This window comes from Schistocerca piceifrons, chromosome 1 (genome assembly GCF_021461385.2).
Source record: "Schistocerca piceifrons isolate TAMUIC-IGC-003096 chromosome 1, iqSchPice1.1, whole genome shotgun sequence".
NCBI classification, from domain to species: Eukaryota; Metazoa; Arthropoda; class Insecta; order Orthoptera; family Acrididae; genus Schistocerca; species Schistocerca piceifrons.
The window spans coordinates 1,129,392,182-1,129,414,260 of record NC_060138.1 but is presented as its reverse complement, the minus strand read 5'-3'; positions in this window follow the sequence as shown (position 1 = coordinate 1,129,414,260).

Below are 22,079 nucleotides of genomic sequence, written 5' to 3'. Positions count from 1 at the left end.
TCACTTGAGACGATATGTTACAGAACCGAGGATAGATAAGCAGAGGCTTTGCGTCCTGCTGTAAACAATTCTTTTTCTTTTATCTTCGCGTTTTCTAAAAGACTGTGGGGCTTTCCAATTAAATTAATAGAAGTAATTTCTTTAACTCTATCAGGGCTGAGTTTGTTCGATTTCATGTACTTTTGTAAGCTGATATCCTTGTTCAGTGGATACCTTTATTTCATTTTTGTGTTATTGCATATTCAATGACAATGAAGTTTTTGTTTACGTATACCACAGACGGAACAACATGACTTGCATATTGCCAAGAAAGGAAACGTGCCGTTTAGTAGGGTTAATTTAGTAGAGTTAACGAAAAAGTTCTATACAAGCCCTTTTTGTGAATCAACTGAATTTTTTTTTAATAAAGCCGACATCTGCCGCTGGAGAGCGCTGAGAGCGCAATATTACCTTAACAAGATCATCCTTTCTGCCGACGACGCTATGTGTGCTGTCGTTGGATATCCTTTCTGCGTGCACGTAAACCTCTGCTGCCTCGCCGTATGCCGGCCGCTTTGGACTGTAGCGGCATATGAGGTGACCAAAGTCATGGAAGTCATGGGATACATATACAGAAGGCGGTAGTATCGCGTGCACAATCTACACTAATGTTCAGAGAAAACAGAACACCTTGAACGACTAGCGATAAGATAGTCATATTCACAGGACATGTACAGCAGTATGCCCTGCAATAATGATTAACATTTCAGTCACTTCAGTGCACCATGTGTCGTGTTGCCTATTAGGCAAAGGGTCTGCCCTGGGCCGCTCCCCCTGTCTGTGGGAAACAAAATGTGGCCATCATTTTCAAACAAAGAGAACTGGGATTCGTCTAAAAATTATCTGTTGTCATTCCTGTCCACAGCGACGACGTTCCATACATAATTGCCGTCTAGCATGTTTCTGCACATTCATCAAAGGTCGGCGGAGAAGTGGACGACGCACACGTAACCCATACCGTAATAGACGTCGACGGACTGTCACCGCTGATGGTCTACGATGTGTTCCACTGTTCCGCTAGAGCCGAGGAGGACGCACATCTGTCCTGAAATGCCATTCGGATGATGTGTCGATCTTCTCAGGGATGGTGTGCGTGGTGCGACCTGACCCATCTCATCGTGTTCTACAGCCTTCGTGAACCATTCTTCACACACCCGCTGCAGTGCCAAAACACTTCGTCCTACATAAGCAGCAGTTTCCCGGATGGATAAGTCACATTCTCTCACGCCAATGATGTGCCCTCTTTGAAACTCACTGATCTGACGGTACGGCTCGCACATACGTCTGCGAGGCATCATGCACTTCTTTGGTTACACTGCTCCATTAACCACGTTTTATAGCGACAACGAGAGCCGCAACCAAACTTACCGGTAGGTGGTGCTGCGCCGCGATGTCGATGTTGACCTGTAACACGCTGGCCGATATGTACATGTCCTGTGAATATGAACGTCCTACCTCTAGTCGTTCATGGTGTTTCTGAAGACGGGATTATTGCCGCGCGACAGGAATTAACAGACTTTGAACGGTGAATGTTGGTTGGAGCTAGACGCATCGGGCATTCCATTTCGGATGTCGTTACCTAATTCAGTATTCCGAGATCCACAGCGACAAGATTGTGCCGAGAATACTACTTTTCAGGCATGATCTCTCACCTCTCACTTAAGGACCGACAGCAGGTGCGTTCACGTAGAGTGCTCGGTACTAACAGACAATCGACACTGCGTTAAATATCAGCAGAAATCAATCTGGACTGTACGACGAACGTATCCGTTAGGACGTTGCAGCAATATTTTCTGTTAAATGGGCTATGACAGCAGACTAATAACGTGAATGACTTTGCAAACAGACGACATCGCATGCAGCGCCTTTCGTGTGTTTGTGACCATATTGGTTGGACACCAGAAGACTCGAAAACCGTAGCCTTGTCAGTTGAGTCCGGATTCCAGTCGGTAAGAGCTGGTGGTGGAATTCGAATGTGGCGCAAAGCCCACGAAGCCAGGACCTAAGTTGTTAACAAGGCACTGTGTAAGCTGGTGGTGGGCTGTGTTTACGTAGAATGCACGGTCTGCTCTGATCCAGCTGAACCGATCATTGACTGAAAATGATTATGTTCGGCTACTTGGATACCATTTGCAGTCATTCATCGAGCATGAGAATGTGCCATGTCACTGGGCCACAGTTGTTCTCAATTGGTTTGAAGAACACTCTGGATAATCTGAGAGAATTATTTGGCCACCCAGATCGCCCGACATGGTTCCCATCGAACGTTTATGGGTCACTTAATAAAATAGAACAGCTTCACCTGTCGTTTAGATGTTATTTTATTAAATGGCAACCAGTTCCAGTGAATCAGTACACCATATTCTGTCTTTAGATGATGCCGAGGGGGTGAACTCCGATGGTGTACACAATCACATCAGTGGCCAAAATCTATGAAATGGCTCCCATAGAATGTTGTGTCTGCAACCATCAGCTACCAATTATTGCAGACACAACATCGGTGTTACAGTATTCTACGGAAATCAATTCGTAGATGTTGGCTACTGATTGGATCGTGTATACGATGGTAGTTCACCCCCTGAGCTAAGGCAAGAACAAAAATTGAACCACAAATATTTGTCAGTCATATAGGAATGCATCTACTAAATTCTGTCAGTTCACGATGGTACTTCGTAGTGAATAGGGAGATCTCAACAAGCTGTAAACTCCATGCACTCCGGCTAGCAATTTCACCTATGTGTGCCACATGCAATCTAGCCGACAGCGACGACCATAGGTTCGTGTGCATAGACACAGAAGCATAATCATCAATCGAACGACGTAAAGTCATGTAAGAGCTGCAAATGTATTAACACCAAATGGAAGACAGTATCCCGCGACCGAAGAAACACCACAAATTGGTTACAAGTGCACACGACGCTCTACCATTTAACAACAGAAGACAAACGTGAGCAAGACTTTTTTGGTTTATTTGGCGGCTGAGCAAAATGTAAGAAAAATTTCGCGTATGTTATGGGCAGAACAGTAGTAAGACTCACTAAAAGGAATGCAGTTTGCTGGTCGCACGTGAAGTGAATCCCCATTTCAGGTATATTTACGTCATATCTAACTTCTGAGTCAATATATTTAACTTTAAGATCGTTTTTAGCTATCAAGAAGATATCGCAGTTATTTAAAGAAAAAAAAACAATACCACCATATTAGAGAAAGATACACGCAGCAGTTCTTCAGGTACATATGAAAAGAAATCTTAATAGTCAGTTCTGCTTTAGTTCAATACAGCAGACCCACCCATTTACGACTTAAACCAACTGCAGAAGATATTTATTTATATAGCACCTGAGTTACGACCGTTTATTGTGGCAGAAGACGCTGATTTATTTTCTTATTTCATTTACTGTTACAGTTCACCGACACGGTAAGTAGTAATGGTAGAAGTACGTTTCCTCTCGAAAGCAAAATGGTGCAAACGAGAGCATCTTCAATGCCATGCCACAACACAACTTTGACCGTTTCAGTTTCGGTAGCAATGTGGCAGTAGACGCCAACTGTTTTAAATTGCTCTCTAATCGTCTCTAAGAAGAAATGTGAAATTAATGGAAAGGTTTTGCTTCAATTGATCAGAGGTTCACAAAAATTCTTTCGTTTTCAAATTTGTCCAGAGAAAAAGCGCTCTAAGGCAACAGACTCAAGAGTTAGTGTAGGCTGCAGAAGCAGATTGAGCCTACTCGTCATCGATTGATAGCATGGGTTCGAATCCCACTCAAAAACAAGGGAGTGGGGGAGACAGCGTGTTGAGCTACTAATCAAAATGTCCCGTGTTCGAAACCAACTACTACTTAATTTCTGAAACAGATCGGAGGACAAGGAATGGCTCAGGACTCTCTCTTGCCATTACAAAGGGAAACCGTCCCTAAAGGCGCCAGAATCAGCAATTATCAACGGCATTAGGATACACAAGGCAATGGAAGGCACTGAATTCAATACACATGGCGTGGACCTACAGGACATGTGGTGTGTAAGTGCAAAAAGATTGTAATGACCTCGGCATCGGCAAAAGATTATGGACTAGTTCTCCAATCGGAAATCCTGGAGGGGACTACCAAGGAGGATGTGACCAAGGAAAAATCGTTCACTAACCAACGAAGGGTAACGCTCTACAAGTCGGCGTGGAACGTCAGAATTTTCGACGTAGTAGGGAATCTAGAAAATGAGAAAAGTCAGATGCTGTGTCCTATTCTAGATGTAGTAGTTGTCAGTGAAGTGAAATGAAAAGAAGTATGGATTTCTGGTCCAAAGAATGTAGGGCAGTGTCAACAGTAGGAGAAAATGGGATAACTGGAATAGGGTACGTAGAGCAAAGAGAGAGTTACTGTGAACATTTCACTGGTAGAGTTATCATCACATTCGACAGTAAATCAATACTGACAATGATAGCGCGGGTATACAGGCCAACGTCGCAAGCAGCAGATGAAGATATAGAGAAAGTACGTGAGGATCCTGAAATGGTAATACAGTATGTAAGGTATCAGGGAAATCATTTATGTGGGATTTCAAATGTGGTTGTAGGGGAAGGAATAGAAGAGTGTTTCATGAGAATATCGGTTTGCTAGTAGGTATGAGAGAGGACGAAGAGTTCTGCCACAATTTTCATATGGTATCAGCGAATATTTTGTTCAGGAATCACAAGACGAGGATGTATAATCGGTAAGAATCGGGAGAGACGAACAGGTTCCATCTTCATGGTCACACAGAGATTCTGCAAACAGATATGGAGCTGTAAGGCGTACCCAGGTGCACTTGGACCTGTGGAAGGTAGGCTACATTAACTTATTTGTTTCTGTCATAAATATTTGTTATGTATTATTGTTTTTCTGACGTGTTCTACATCCTAAAGGACCTCCTCACTACGGAGCAATTGGAATGAAAGTAGATCTAATCTAATCTAATAGTAGCCTAGAGTGATTGAATATGGCCGCACAGCAGTAGACACAGGTCTCAGCACCGCCATGGACCGTGTTAAAGAGTGTCATAGTATCCTAAGGCAGTACGAATACAACACTGGTTGAGCAATAACTCTCTCAAGAAAAAGAATTGGATATGCGGCGAAGGTCGTTATCAAACAAATTTTGTTCCCCGGTCGTGATCTCTATGTTTTTATCGCTCGATGATCGATTTTTCACAGCTCAGTAAATCATACACTTTTTGGATGCCAGACTAGGAATGACAGTCTTCACTGAGTCGAATGTTAATGAGTAGTGTTAGACCTGTTACATTATGCAATAACACAGCACTAGGCTTGCGTGAACTGCCCGGGAGTGAGACGGCTACCTGGTGTGCTGCTGTGTTGTGGCGGTTGCCTCCATTCTAGGCGGGACCGCATTTCATTGAAAGTACTTCATGATTAGTGTGAATAATAGCCAGATAGACTGCTCCGTAAATTGTTTTTATTTTATTTTATATCTCTCACTTGGCGGCATATTGCCATCATCGGGTGCTCTGTAAATACATAAGTAAGGGATGATCGTAATATATTGGTCTATAACTCTGATTAGAAAAGCTGTAATAGATCGTTAGGTATTTTTACCGTGCATGTAACATCGTTGCTGTCAAGTCCTGTCTTTTTAGAATTATTATCCTAGGTGTACACAGGGGAAGTATATCCGATTTTAGTTGGTTTCTATGTATGCTACTTTTCTGACAGCTTGGATCTCAGTCGATCAGCGATATTACAAGTACACACAGTTACCATTATAAATACGTGATGTGTGGAATTCAGTTGTTTTTTATAATTTTTATAGGCTTTGTTCTAATGACGTTTTCGCCTGGAGCTTATTTTCGTTTTATTTCAAATTTTTTTTTTACATTTTTAATTTTTTCGTAATAGTTTCGTTATTGCCTATGATTTACGTTGGTCTTACCTTTCTGCTTTATATTCTTCATGTTGTTATCGCTGTTACTATGGGTATGTGTTCTTTAGAGTCTATGATTTATTACTTTGCCCGTTATCCTGATTTATAATGTGAATGTGTGCATTAGGTCGATTTCTTCGTTCATTATATTTGTGTGGTTGCTGTATGCATGCAAGTACACTCCTGGAAATTGAAATAAGAACACCGTGAATTCATTGTCCCAGGAAGGGGAAACTTTATTGACACATTCCTGGGGTCAGATACATCACATGATCGCACTGACAGAACCACAGGCACATAGACACAGGCAACAGAGCATGCACAATGTCGGCACTAGTACAGTGTATATCCACCTTTCGCAGCAATGCAGGCTGCTATTCTCCCATGGAGACGATCGTAGAGATGCTGGATGTAGTCCTGTGGAACGGCTTGCCATGCCATTTCCACCTGGCGCCTCAGTTGGACCAGCGTTCGCGCTGGACGTGCATTCCGCATGAGACGACGCTTCATCCAGTCCCAAACATGCTCAATGGGGGACAGAACCGGAGATCTTGCTGGCCAGGGTAATTGACTTACACCTTCTAGAGCACGTTGGGTGGCACGGGATACATGCGGACGTGCATTGTCCTGTTGGAACAGCAAGTTCCCTTGCCGGTCTAGGAATGGTAGAACGATGGGTTCGATGACGGTTTGGATGTACCGTGCACTATTCAGTGTCCCCTCGACGATCACCAGTGGTGTACGGCCAGTGTAGGAGATCGCTCCCCACACCATGATGCCGGGTGTTCGCCCTGTGTGCCTCGGTCGTATGCAGTCCTGATTGTGGCGCTCACCTGCACGGCGCCAAACACGCATACGACCATCATTGGCACCAAGGCAGAAGCGACTCTCATCGCTGAAGACGACACGTCTCCATTCGTCCCTCCATTCACGCCTGTCGCGACACCACTGGAGGCGGGCTGCACGATGTTGGGGCGTGAGCGGAAGACGGCCTAACGGTGTGCGGGACCGTAGCCCAGCTTCATGGAGACGGTTGCGAATGGTCCTCGCCGATACCCCAGGAGCAACAGTGTCCCTAATTTGCTGAGAAGTGGCGGTGCGGTCCCCTACGGCACTGCGTAGGATCTTGGCGTGCATCCGTGCGCCGCTGCGGTCCGGTCCCAGGTCGACGGGCACGTGCACCTTCCGCCGACCACTGGCGACAACATCGATGTACTGTGGAGACCTCACGCCCCACGTGTTGAGCAATTCGGCGGTACGTCCACCCGGCCTCCCGCATGCCCACTATACGCCCTCGCTCAAAGTCCGTCAACTGCACATACGGTTCACGTCCACGCTGTCGCGGCATGCTACCAGTGTTAAAGACTGCGATGGAGCTCCTTATGCCACGGCAAACTGGCTGACACTGACGGCGGCGGTGCACAAATGCTGCGCAGCTAGCGCCATTCGACGGCCAACACCGCGGTTCCTGGTGTGTCCGCTGTGCCGTGCGTGTGATCATTGCTTGTACAGCCCTCTCGCAGTGTCCGGAGCAAGTATGGTGGGTCTGACACACCGGTGTCAATGTGTTCTTTTTTCCATTTCCAGGAGTGTATATCTCCAGCTTCTCAAGGATGTTCACGAATGTGCCCTTCTGCGTTATATGGAGGATTTCTAGTTCTTCGTTTATAGGTTTTACGTCATGTTTTTCCGTTTGCAGATGTTGAAAAAATGTGGATGGGTTGTTCTCACTTTCTTTGGTGTGCTCTTTCTAAATTTTGAAGTTTGTCCTATGTAGAATTTGTGGCACTCGTTAAACGAAATTTCAGTTTAATTATTTATTTAACTTTATTCAGTTAGGGCCATCGGGTCCGGGTTTCACACTTACAGTACCTCTCTTTAAATCGTAATTAACTAAGAAGTAACCATTTTTATATGACAAATAGTATTAAATAGATTTGAGTATTTATGACAGTGTGAATACATAATACACCTGTGATCTACATCATTATGAACACCGCATACTTAGACTGTTGAGGCCGCATGTTGCCCCAGACATATTAACTGGGGACGCACGCGAAGGTGATCAGAATTGTGAAAAATTTTAAATTTTAGCTTCATTTACTACACAGTATTGAAATTTGCGTTCCGCAATATTACGTTCCAATTCCATTCCTAAGTCTGATAAAAAATTATAATTAACAAAAGGTTGCACCGGGCCTGGTTGTTTTGTGTTTCCTCATATTCTTTATTTCTGCGGTGTTTTCTTCCAGTTTTATGCAGCCTTAAGGTGGGGAATAGTTGGGTATTTAGTTGGGTTTTGAAGTTCTTGCACGAAAAAACTGCAGGGTGGATCCCTGACTGAAACTGGAGGAAGAAACCTTCTGTTAACATGTGTCCAGAAATGCGTCGTTGCCACTGTCGATGGCGGTGACGAGTGGCAGTACCTCTGACCACGCGCCGTGTCTTCCTTGTGCGTTGCTGGGTGTGATTGACGCAACGTACTGTAAGCAACTGAATGGTCCGGTATTGCTGTTCGGAACAAACCAAGATATAATTTGTGAACGGCGAAGCACATGAATACAGTCGAAATGCAGTACGGCTCTACCAAAACAAGTACCCTCATAGACACCGACCACATCACACAAAATTTCAAGTCTCTTTTGGGCGTTTGCGTGATCATGCGTCCTTTCAGACAGACGAACGCGCAGGAAGGTGGCGCACTGGAGGACCCGTTTCTGTAGGATATACAAACAAATCCTAGTACAATCCCCAGTACATGTTCAAATGGTTCAAACGGCTCTCAGCACTATGGGACTTAAATCTTAGGTCATCAGTCCCCTAGAACTTAGAACTGCTTAAACCAAACTAACCTAAGGACATCACACACATCCATGCCCGAGGCAGGATTCGAACCTGCGACCGTAGCAGTCCCGCGGTTCCGAACTGCAGCGTCTAGAACCGCACGGCCACCACGGCCGGCCTCCCAGTACAGGCCAAACTACGATTGTGTCTATGACGACCGCTACTATCCCAATCACCTGCAATCGCGTGGGAGCCAATTTGATCATCAGTTGTGAGATAAATGCGATGCAGCTCTGTACTAAATCCAAAGACAATTTGTAGTCGTTGCACTCACAACGTCCATTTCTGGTCACATATTAATAGGGCCTTTTTTCTTCCATTTCCAGTCAGGAATTTGTCCCCACAGTTTGTCGGTTTTATTAATGTTGATCCTGTATAGATTTTAACTTTCCTAATCTTGGCAGACTACAGACCCTACAGAGAGGCAAGGATTTCATCCAGGAGCTTTCACATTGTCGATACTGAAGGAAATCGATAACAGAAGATCAATTTGAAAATTTGGTTAACGTAAGGGGAAATTCAAGGAAAAGACTTTTTCACGACGAAGGGGAGAACGCTTATGATTAGCACTAGCCTCATAAGGTAAGGCGTAGTACGAACTCTGTCAAATATTTCATTGAGGTTTTCCGTAACTTACATTTTCACAACTTTATGTAGCTTTTTCTCACAAACCTCTGACATTTTAGTACTAAAGTTTCGCAGTACTACAGTGAAACATTCTGTGGAAGGAAGTTTCATTTAATACAATAGTAAGACATTTATGTACGCGAAAATCCATAAGATTTGGTATATTTTTTCGCAGAAATTGGGAAGACTGTAAAAACTCCAGCAATATGTTCCAAAGATGTTTTTAATAATGGTATATCAAGAGTTTGTACAAAAATACATTAATTTCGTTCCGACAGATTTTTCAAAAAAGGGGCATTAGTACTTACATTGAAAATATTTCAATTGTTTATAATTAGAAACGTATGACTACAATAAGGTTGAAAACGTATGTGTCGATCCACATGGCAGTCTTTAACAACTGTTCCATATTTAGTTACATTTCCTTGTAAACTTTGGACTTTATAAGGTTTTTCCCAAAGTATTGGAACTTTGCTTACGTCTCCCCTTACGCTAAGCTAAGCTAAAGTGAATGGGGACTCATTTTAGCGATTTTTTAAGGGTAGTCTCCCTCTGGGTAGAATAGGCCTATCGGGCGGTAGGAGTGCCAGAAATTTGTTTGAGGAAGATCAGTTTTTAGAGTAGCGGTGAAAAAGGGCCTTAGCGAGTGCCATGCGAGAGAGACGTCTGAGGCAGTGTGGGCGGGAAGTAAGAACAGAAGTGGATTTCTTGCTGTCTGCGACGGATCATGCAACAGTATGGTTATGGTAGCAACGGGTATCGTACCATGCTTGGTGTCAATTTCATAGTCAACGTCCGTCATCATAAGACGCCAGTCTGGTCGACGAGAGGTACTGATGTAACTGGGCACCGACGATACATCCGGCGTCAGCTTTAGCGTCTGTATAGCTACAGCAAGCCAAGTCGTTACCTGAGGGGACGGTCTGATTATAAAATCGGTCTCTCTGAAAGAAATATTGACGGTGATCCAGCTTTTCATACCTCTTCGGCTTCCCTGCTGTTGCCGGTATATGGATCGTATGTACTGAGCTGGCAGCGCCAGTTACATTTGTTTATTGCAGGGGCGGGCCGATATTGCGTTGTTTATGTGTGGTTAAATTGAGCTTACCATAGGTGGTTAATTAACCCTATGGAGGACTGACTGTCTTTGGACGATTAGGCTTCAATCTATCGCTGTAATGGTAGTTACGCAGATTAAGTGTCTTAAATTTCTGTACAGTCGTGTGGCACGTTTTCTGAATACTGCCGATAGAGTTTAAAGGCGGTACTCAGTTAAACAGTTTTTTGGAAATAAACAAAATGCGGCTGAGTCCAAAATCAAAATGGAATAGTATTGTATAAGTAAAAAGACGTAGCAGAAAGGTGTAACCAATACTTTGAAAACGATATGCGGGAAATGATGACGATCTGGAACTAGAGGATGCTGCATAAATCGATCTGGAAGAAGAGGAAATCTTGCATGGTGAGCTAGATCTTGCAGTCATGCAGCTAAAACCCGGGAAAGCCACTGGTCTCGATGACATACCAGCAGAACTCGCCAAGGGTACTGGAGAACATCTACATGAAGAACTGTCCCATCTCATACAAGTTATATACGAAACTAGGGAGCTCCAAACAGACTTTAAGAAGATGTAGCACAGAGCCAGTAACAAGGAAAGCATCTGAAAACACACGTCAGCAATATGGGACCCAAAGTTTGATAAAACACGCCTCAAAGATCTTGACCTCTCTCATTCAAACCCCCAAAAAATGCTGGATAGATGCAATGATTACGGAAGACGCGAGAAATTCGGCTTTAGAGAAGGTGTAGGTACACGAGAAGAAATGCTCTGCTTAAAGAAAGGCTAAAGAAGGGTCAAGACACAGATATTGCTTTCATACACTTGGAAAAAAAACATTTGAAAGGGTAGACAGGTGTCTGCTTCTGAAGATGCTGAGAGAGAGAGAGAGAGAGAGAGAGAGAGAGAGAGAGAGTGGCATGAGGAGTAATGCAGAGACTGTATAGAAAAGAAGTGGCTGTGGTAAGGTGTGGAGATCATCAACAAGAAGTTGCTGCTCGGCAGGGTGTACGACAGAGCTGCTCACTCTGTTCTGTCTTGTTCAGTGGATGCATTTAGAGGGAAAAAGATGAAGATACGGTGGAAGTAGGAGGTATAGGAGGAATTAAAATATATGGTAAGAAAACCAACAAGCTGAACTATGCTGATGACGTCGCAGTGATAAGTTAGTAACGATGGTAGCCTAGATGTAAACCACACTCAAGTTAACAAAGGTAGAACCAAAATCTTAGTGGTGAGCAGACAAAATATCGTTTCCCAATGCTCACTGAAAAATGGAGTGGAGACTGTCGATTCCTTTAGCTACCGAGGGAGTAAGTTACATCGCACGGAAGATCAGGAAAAGATATTGCAGCCCGAATCCACTAGACGAAAGCTGCTTTTAACAAGAGATGAAACCTTTTCACGTCCAGCAGCCTAGGCGAACGTCTCAAGAAAGATCGCATAAAGACGTTTGTTTGGAGTGTGCTGCTGTACAGGAGCAAAACATGAACACTCTGAGAAGCACAAAAACATAAAGTAATAGCCTTCGAGATATGGTGTTACTACAAAATGCTCGAGATATCAAATGAGTGAATGAAAAGAAGGCTTGCGCCCAGAAAGTAATAGAACGCTGTGGGGACACATGAGTCGACCATGTGCTGAGACAGAAGAGTATAATTAAATGTGTCATTGGAGGAGCAGTAGCAGGGAAAAACAAAAGAGGCAGGCCGAGAGTGGAATACATCACCTAGATCATGGAGGACATTAACTGCATCATCTACGCAGCTCTCGAGACGAAGGCAGAAAGCAGAAACGCCTGGCGAATCGCTGCGAACCAACCTGATGGTTGAAGACCTAAGAAGAACACACACTCTGCAAGATCGCGGTGCGTGTGTATTATGCGGAATTGTTTATGATACGTAGCAGATTATTCTGTATGACATACGGGTTGTGCACATTTTAGCGACGGTACGTGTCACAAATGGGAAAACGTATTAACAGAAGAGACTTTGACAACGGGTGGACTGTTATGGCACAACGACTGGGAAGGAGCATCTCGGAAACACACAAGCTGGTCAACCATTCGTGTGCTACTGTCGCGAGTGGCTGAAGGTCAGTGAAATCACATATAGCGATAAGGTATTGGAGGTCCAAACCTCGCCATTAATCGTGGAAGTCTGAGCTGGCCTCTGTTGTACAGCACATACTCGAGGTCCACACCTTACCATTGATCGTGGAAGTCTGAGCTTGCCTGCTCTGCACAGTAGAATGTTGGAGGTCCATACCTTACCATCGATCATGGAAGTTGGAGCGTGAATGGTTTGTACAGCAGCTTGTTGGAGGTGCACACCTCACCGTTGATCGTGGAAGTCGGAGATTACCTTCCCTACACTGCAGCAATCGGAGGCAGATCTGACAACAGAGAACAGTGCTGCTCCAGGCACAAGTATGTCGGAGCTCACATTCCTGAGCGCGGGTCTCCACACCAGGCTACCTCTACCTCTAAGAGTACCTAGGTTCATCCTAAAACATCAATACCTATTTAAACTGTACGTGTTACTTGGTCGGATGACCCATATTAGTTGCTTCACCACTTTGATGGCCGTGTCAGGATATGCTATCATTGGGGTGTGTGTGTGCTCGAAACGTGCACCGCGATACGGTCGCAGGCCAATAGGGCTGTTAAGCTATTGGGGGCTTTCATCTACGCTTCTATGGTTCTTCAGGTAGCAATCGAAGGCAGTGTGACAACTGCAAAAGACCTTAACATTATTGCGGTCCATCTGCAAATAACGGTTGATGTCTTCCCAAATGAAGAGGGCATTTTTACAGCACGATAACTGGCTGTATCACAAGGCCAGAATTGTGCTACAGTGATTCGAGGAGCATGATAGTAAACTTACATGGCGTGAACTGAGATATGAGACGATTGCTGGTCTTGTCGAAATCGAAAAATGAGGCGACTATAGAAAGTGTGATAAACGTAACTGAAAACACATAGCATGGAGAGCACGTACTGGGTAGTCGGGGTGTTAAGTAAATATATCAACTGCTCCCTTACGCCTTCACGAAAAAGCAGCTATAGGGACTCGAGCCCACTTCGCATACACCAATTCTCACCTACTGGCTACAAATGAAAAGTAGATTACTAAAATCTCCAAATCTATCAATTCAGCCATGACTTTAGTGTGAGTCTAGTGTATAGTATCCATAATTTTTTTTTTCAAATATTGATGTCTTCCAGAGATTGTGAGGACAATTATGACTGTCTTTTTATCCACTGGTAACAGGGAGACTTGTTACGAATACACCCTTCCTTCAGTTATACGAGTTACACACTGCCAATACTCTTTCATAATAGTGTCTTAGTACTTTATAACAAATTTCTGTTAATCTTTCCACACCGTGTAATTTGCCAGCTGTACATATTTTTTTTCAAAATCTGATTCTTAGATAACTACGCGCATTTCTGGCCACATGTGTATGTAACGATTCAGTATCCACTAGCTAGGTGGTGGATTGGAGAGAGCCAGGATTAGATAATAAACACATACATTTATTCAGATAAAATTTCGCAAAGGAGAAACAGGAACTTAAAGACTTCTTCAATTGATAACGTCTGGAATGGGTTTAAGCATTACAGAGGTAAACTCAATCACAACTTCTCATTTAGCCTTGAAAAGCTCAGTTAACGTTGAACTCCAGAATGTTACTAGGGCCATAGCAAACAGTTCATACAGCGACGAAATTTACTATCGACCAAAGTAAAATTGCGAGACACTAACAAAGTAAGAAACCAGTTAAAATCTTACACAGCATTCTATTTAATGAATTATGTTTTGAGTCACTTAAGGAATTAAATTTGAAACATTAGTAGGGCTGCAAAGTTTAACAGTAATAACAGACCTAGGCATCACGCTCAGAACCGGCGGGCGCAGCTGCTGGCATCAAATGACGGAATAATTGCATGGGGCAGTAATGAGAAACCACCAAGCCATGACATACATAATACTCGCCAGCCATCAGTACAAGCTTTAGAATTTACAAGTGCAATTATCAATGCCTGGGGTTATGTTCTGCCTATGCAACTAATTGAAGGCAGTTTGTTTATTTGTCATATGCGTTTCGTTTCGTTTATTTGTGAATCATCTTCAGTGGCCTCTAATACATGTTTCTCTTCATACATGTAATTAATGTATTATGTGGTACTTACGATATGTCGCTATGTTACATTTTCACATATTTTTCTCTTGGTTAAAATCAACTTTTGTGGCACAAATTTCGTGATGTGAAATTATCGTTCTGTGTTACTTACGATTTCCAGTGCTGTTAGAACATGTGCGTGCTCTTGGAGATGTGTTCATTAATCTCCATGTTGCAGTTGACAAATTTCCTACGTTCGTTCAGCCACATTTGGTTCAACACATAGCACGCATCACTTGATCTTTACATTTTGCATTAAATATGTGTTTTGTGCGCGTAGTGTTGCCAACTGTCGCTGTGTGTTTATCACTCGTCTTTTGATTGTGTTGTGTGTGTAGTTTGATAATTTCATTTGTTTTTCGTCTGCGCGCGCGCGCGCGCGCGCGTGTGTGTGTGTGTGTGTGTGTGTGTGTGTGTGAGGGAGGGAGAGGGGTAAAGAGAGAGAGAGAGAGATTTATTAATTATTTATTCTGGTTATGTTTCGGATCTCTGTTTGTAATTGCTTTTGTGGATAACATGATCATAAAGTTATTGCTTATATGGATTTGGTCACTGAGTACCTTCTCTTTCATTGCAATGGATCTTTGTATGTGAAGGTTTTCTTGCAATGTCAGGATCTTTTTATTGTGATTATTCACTGTAATAATAGTCATGTCCTGTTTCATGTTGGATGGCTCGTGTCCATGTTTTATTAGGTGTTCAGCGAAGGTACAGTGGCTACCTTCGTATTTCCCACTTCTTGTATCTTCTTTACATCATGACATGATGTGACAGTTATATGAGTGAATAATCATAACAGGAAGTTCTTGGAATTGCAAGACAACTTTCTCACACAGAGATCCAATGCATTGAAAAAAGAAGTACTCAATGACCAAATCCATATAAGCAATAACTCCCTTATTATGTTACCCACAAAAGCAATAACGAACAGAGATCTGAAACATAACGAGAATAAACAATTAATGAGTCTTCTTCTTTCCCCCTTCTCTGTCTCTGTCTCTGTCTCTCTCTCTCTCTCTCTCTCTCTCTCTCTCTCTCTCTCTCTCTCTCTCACACACACACACACACACACACACACACACACAAACACACTTCCACACACATACATACACATGCTAAACAAAAGGACATATTAAACCACACACGCAACACAACCAAAAGACGAGACATAAACAACAGTGAAAGATAGCAACATTACACACCGCAAACACACTCATGTTGAACACAAAATGTAAACTGCGAATGACGCATGCCATGTGTTGCATCAAATATGGCTGAAAGGGCCAACTGGACCATGGAGACTAATGAACACATCTCCAGGACCGCACATTTGTTCTAAGAGCGCTAGAAATCGAACGAGAATTTCGCATCACGAAATCAGTGCTACAAAAAATGATTCTATACTAAAAAAACAAGAGAAAAACATGAGAAAATGTAACATAGTAACATATTATAACTACCACTTAAGATATTTATTATATGTATAAAAAGAAACACGCATTTCAGACCAGTGAAGATGTGTCACAAACAAAAGAAGAGAAACGCGTGTGGCAATATACTAACTGCCTTCAATTAGCTGCCTAGACGGAACATACTTCCACGAATTTTGAAGCAACTAAACTAGGGAGCGACGGAAATTACAATTATTAAACTACCGGGAACACACGAAAGAAATAGAACCACAGGGGTTAGAACAAATGAACACAAACAGAATACAAGGAACCGCTTCAGATTTTACAAATGAAACAGATCTAACTAATTGGACTTCAGTACCTATCGTGAGGACTACGAAAACGACTCAAATAACCGTTTACATTTATCAGTGGATTCGACCAGGGTCTGACACTCAGGTAACCTGTGACAACCTCAGTTACCGAGCTTGCCTGCGCTCAACTCTCTCCCGGACTATCGTCCTTTTTATTAAAAAAAATAAATAAAAATGAAAAGATTTCATTCTGGCAGACAACAGAGGTGTTATAAGGCTTCCCCACAAGGGTAATAACTTCGTTAGGAAATTGTAAGAGCCTCACAATTAAACAAAGGAAATATTCGCTGCAAGCTGACCAATCAAGCAGGATCCAGGCTCTTCACAGTGCAGGAGAGAGGCACTGCCGTATCACAACAGTCATGGCTCCTCCCAAACTGTGCAGCAGAAGTTTGCGCCCGCTATGCCCCTGGACAGTGAACCCTCAATCCGCGACGCGCTTCATAACACAAAGTAAACACAGGCGTGCTCCATCCGTTCGCCACTTAAGCCCGTAGCATGAGAGCACCAGAGAGTCACATCGTCTCAAGCAACACCATGCAGTCCTGTTTTTCTCTGCTTGTCGCTCACGAAGCGAGCCCTCCTGAGCTTCCACTTCCCTCAAACATACCCCCCGCGAGCAACCGAAGAGTTTGGCCGCTTTCGATATATGGGACAAAGAGGATATTCGTGCCAAGATAAATCGTACTGCCACGCCACAACCAAATCCACCTCCCCTTAAAGCAAACCAAAGCGCCTAAGAACTAACGGGCAATTGGCACACCACCCTCCCATCACAATAATTCCCGGACACCTTGAACTGGCTCAAGGAGCTCACATTTGATTACTGGAAGTACGGTCTTCGATCAAATAACACCCTGACGATAACTGTTTAATCACCTCATAGGGACGCAGGAACCGCAGTAACATTTTCCGCGATACCTTCAGTTGCCCTTTACTTTAGCCCATTTTCGTTTTTTTTTTTTTTTTCATATACATCTGCTCACTTATTCTGAGTGTAACCGGACACCAGGCTCCCTTCTGTGAGCGATGGAAATGCTATTCCTCTCAGCTTCCTAATTCCTTCGGATCTCATCGGGATTATTATCCTCCGGTAGCAGATAATTTATCGACCACACTTTAGATAGTGGAGAGTTGACAGAACAGGTGAACTTCAATTTAGCACGTGATGTGCTATGACTCACATATACTGCCATATTGAACCCAAAATTAACCCAGTGAACAGTCTAATTCCATCTCATTTGCGAGTTACCATTATAGAGGTTGCAGAAAAATTGTGTGACGAAATTTTAACCCTGCATAGCTGATGCCAGTAGGAATCAAAAATACTAATGTTGTGTAGGTCGAGAACGCACCATTTTTTTAAACTACGGAAACTTGGCTCCACTCTTAAACAATGGAAACCTGGCGCCACGCTCTCCGATTGGCCGCGGGATTGCCCTTTTCCGGATACTCTGCCCAACGCATGACCGCGAATGCTTTGCCTGCCTGAGATCGCGAGGTATCCAATGCTCGCTCGGTGGTAGCGAATCCGCAGGAGTCCCGACACATCCATTGCAGTTTCATGATAAGACGTACCGGCAACAAACTCGTCAACAGCTGTTAGTTAGTGTACAGAAAGTCTATTACAAACTGTGTCGCCCCTGAAAAGGGCCTTTTTTTGTAGGTAGGGAATTGTTTACTTGAAGCAGGTGCTCGAACTGGCGACCGTCTGACGCGACACAAGCTTGGTAACATGCTACGGTGTTTTAAGAAACTCTTTCAAACGTTGCTGGCGTTTTCCTGATGTGATTGGCGGCATGTTGAATGAGATACATTAATTCTTCGTTTCTAGGTGGTTCGCGTCCGCATGGATGAACTAGAACCTTGAATAATCACCAGAGGAAAAATTCCGATGGCGTGAGGTCTGGTGATCGCGGGGGCCATGTCCTAGTAGCACATCTGCCAACTACCAGGCCGTCGAAGTGTTCATTTGAACTGACAACCATAGCGCTGCCCGTTAGCCGACGAACGGCAACAGGGCAGTCCCGCTGCCAATTGGAGCGCGCGGAACCAAGTTTCCATAGATTAAAAATGGTAAGTTGTCGACCTACGCAACATTGTTAATTTTGGTTCCTATGGGCATCAGCTATTCAGGATGAAAATTTCGTGGCACAATTTTTCTCCACCCTGTATATAATCGAGTCTGACTTCAGGTTCCCGTTTAGTTTTTCAGCGAACAAAGGCTGTGACTGATATGGTATGGTAGTGATGCATGAGATTGACCTCCCGAAACAAAATCTTTTAAACGCCGTGGATACAAAAGCTGACGCATTATCACTGACAAGAGTTACGAGCAACGAAGGTAGCAAATATCTTACTTAGATATTTCGTGGTTACAGCAGCCTTAGTACACCTCGTTGCAACAGGCGAAGTAAACCTGGTGAAGGCATCAAAGACAACCAACTCGTAGCGAGCTCCTTGTCTGGAGCGAGGCAGAGGTCCCGAATAGTCAGTGAAAATTTTATTTAGTGATGTTAGGCCCGATTACAGCTAAGTGCTCTGGTACGAGAATATTTATTTGGCTTTGCGAACCTGTTCGACACCCATCGATCAACTTCATGACATCACGATACAAGGTGTCCCAAATCAGATGTTCTTTTATTTTGTTCAAAGTCTTATGTAACACCAAATGTCCGCCACATTTGGAGCTATGAAAGTATTTAGGCACTGACAGTATAAGCTCCGAGGGTAAACATATCTTTATTATCTCTATAAAACATAGACTTCCTAAGTGCATCTCCGGTACCTCCCAACCTTGTTTAGTCCGTCACTTTGTTTCACTCAGCCTACCATTATTTTAATGCTTTTATTGCAAATTCATAAAGAGCTCTCGAATTTCTCTGTCATCGAGACTTATAGTTCGTCTTCTAACACGTGCATGTTACTCATCATCTCAGGTTGTTTGTTTTCCTCTTGCTCTTGGAACATACGACTAAGCTGATCAACGATAGTATTTTTCGTGCCTTTAACATGCTCCAACTGAAACCTAAAAGTCGAAATTCCCTAGGCCCATCGGGTGGTCCTCCTTGTTCTTCTAGGACACGCTAATACCCAGGAAGCCCCTGATTATCGGTTTCTAATTTAAAATACTTACATTCCAATTAAAACGTGAACCTTGCAAGTCCAAACAAGCACCTAGAGCTCATATACAGATCATTTGATCTCGACTGCAGACATGATCTCGAGGCCTAAGCTAAAGGTCACCTATCTCCCTCCTTTTGCTGCATCAGTACGGCCGCTGTTTCTGAATTCCAGGCGTCGGACAGCGAAACTGACTACTCGCTATGGCGTTTTCCAGCGCTACAAACGCTGCCTGTTGATTCTGTCCATTTAAATAACGCACCTTTTCATCTTTGTTGATTCAACGGCTCAGCTACACGGACGAACTAAGGTCTGAATTTTCTAAAAAAATAAAAAAGCCATTTCAATAAACTTTGCTAATGCTTTTCTATTCGTAGGTGGCGGGAAGGAATGGATTGCCCGGATACGGTTAGGTTTATCCTGGTACCTGTAGCTGACAGAATGTGCCCCAGGAACGAGATCTCCTTGAGAGCCAAATTCCCCAAACCTGAATCACGAAATGCCTCAGGACTTGTTGAATATGATCCAGGTGTTCGTCAAAGGAACGACTGTAAATAACAACGTCGTACAAATAATTATAAACACAGTTAAATTTCAGATCACTCAGGACAGAATCCCACAATCTAGCTAGACAGCACTACGGCACCTGTTACAAACGCGAAATAGAGTCGATTGTACTCGAACAAGTTTCAGCCCTTACTGAAAGCTGTTACCACATTCGATCCACCCGCCAGGAGCACCTGATATTTCTGATATATGCCCAGGACGGTAAAATATTTTGTTGCCCTGAACCAAGAGAAACAATTACGAATAACAGATAAAGGAACTGATTTCACTACATCTTCATCTACATACATAATTCGAAATCCACCATACGGTGCGTGGCGGAGGGTACCTCGTACCACAACTAGCATCTTCTCTTCCTGTTCCACTCCCAAACAGAGCGAGGGAAAAATGACTGCCTATATGCCTCTGTACGAACCCTAATCTCTCTTATCTTATCTTTGTGGTCTTTCCCCGAAATGTAAGTTGGCGGCAGTAAAATTGTACTGCAGTCAGACTCAAATGCTGGTTCTCTAAATTTACTCAGCAGCGATTCACAAAAAGAACGCCTCCTTTCCTCTAGAGACTCCCACCCGAGTTCCTGAAGCATTTCCGTAACACTCGCGTGATGATCAGACATACCAGTAACAAATCTAGCAGCCCGCCTCTGAATTGCTTCTATGCCCTCCCTCAATCCGACCTGTTAGGGATCCCAAACGCTCGAGCAGTACTCAAGAATAGGTCGTATTAGTGTTTTATAAGCGGTCTCCCTTACAGATGAACCACATCTTCTCATAATTCTACCAATGAACCGAAGACGACTATCCGCCTTTCCCACAACTGCCATTACATGCTTGTCCCACTTCATATCGCTCTGCAAGTTACGCCCAAATGTTTAAACGACGTGACTGTGTCAAGCGCTACACTACTAATGGAGTATTCAAACATTACAGGATTCTTTTTCCTATTCATAAATTTAAATATTTTTCAGGGATGAAAGCTAAATAAAAATCTCTTCTCTCTGTAAATAAGGATGCACCTTGTATTTTGAAGGAGATGACTACGACCTTTTTATTTAGTGAGAGGTAATCTACAACAGGTCGATAACCTGTACCCCCAGGCTATTTAGCCAAGAAAATCGAGGATTTGTATGGGGAAACATACGGTCTTATGACTCCTTCGGACAATTGCTGATCGGCTATTTTTGTTAAGTCAAGCATTTTGAGTGGGGATAACCTGCACGGCGACTCCCTTACTGGAACTTCATTAGCAAGCTGGATCTTGTATTATTGTTTGTTACTCCTAACCTATCTGTCAGAACCTCAACAACCTTCAACAACGCCTCACTCTGATGCTTCTCCGGATGCCTAGTCTTGAACAATAGTTCTTCTCTCTTCACACTATTTATTTGCGAACTTGAACCATGCTTACAAGGGAACCTCCCCATCGCACCCCTCAGATTTAGTTATAAGTTGGCACAGTGGATAGGCCTTGAAAAACTGAACACAGATCAATTGAGAAAACAGGAAGAAGTTGTATGGAACTTTAAAAAAATTAGCAAAATATACAAACTGAGTAGTCCACGGGTCTGATAGGCAACATCATGGACAAACTCAGCACAGGAGCGTCGTGGTCACGTTGTAGTGTGAGCAGCTGCCGAACGAGAGGTCCTTGGTTCAAGTCTTCCCTCGAGTGAGAATTTCATTTTCTTTATTTTTGCATAGTTATTATCTGTCCGTTCGTTCATTGACGTCTTTGTTCAATGTAATAAGTTTAGTGTCTGTGTTTTGCGACCGCATCGCAAAACCGTGCGATTAGTAGACGAAAGGACGTGCCTCTCCAATGGGAACCGAAAACATTTGATCGCAAGGTCATAGGTCAACCGATTCCTCCACAGGAAAACACATCTGATATATTCTATACGACACTGGTGACGGCATGTGCGTCACATGACAGGAATATGTTGTCGACCCACCTAACTTG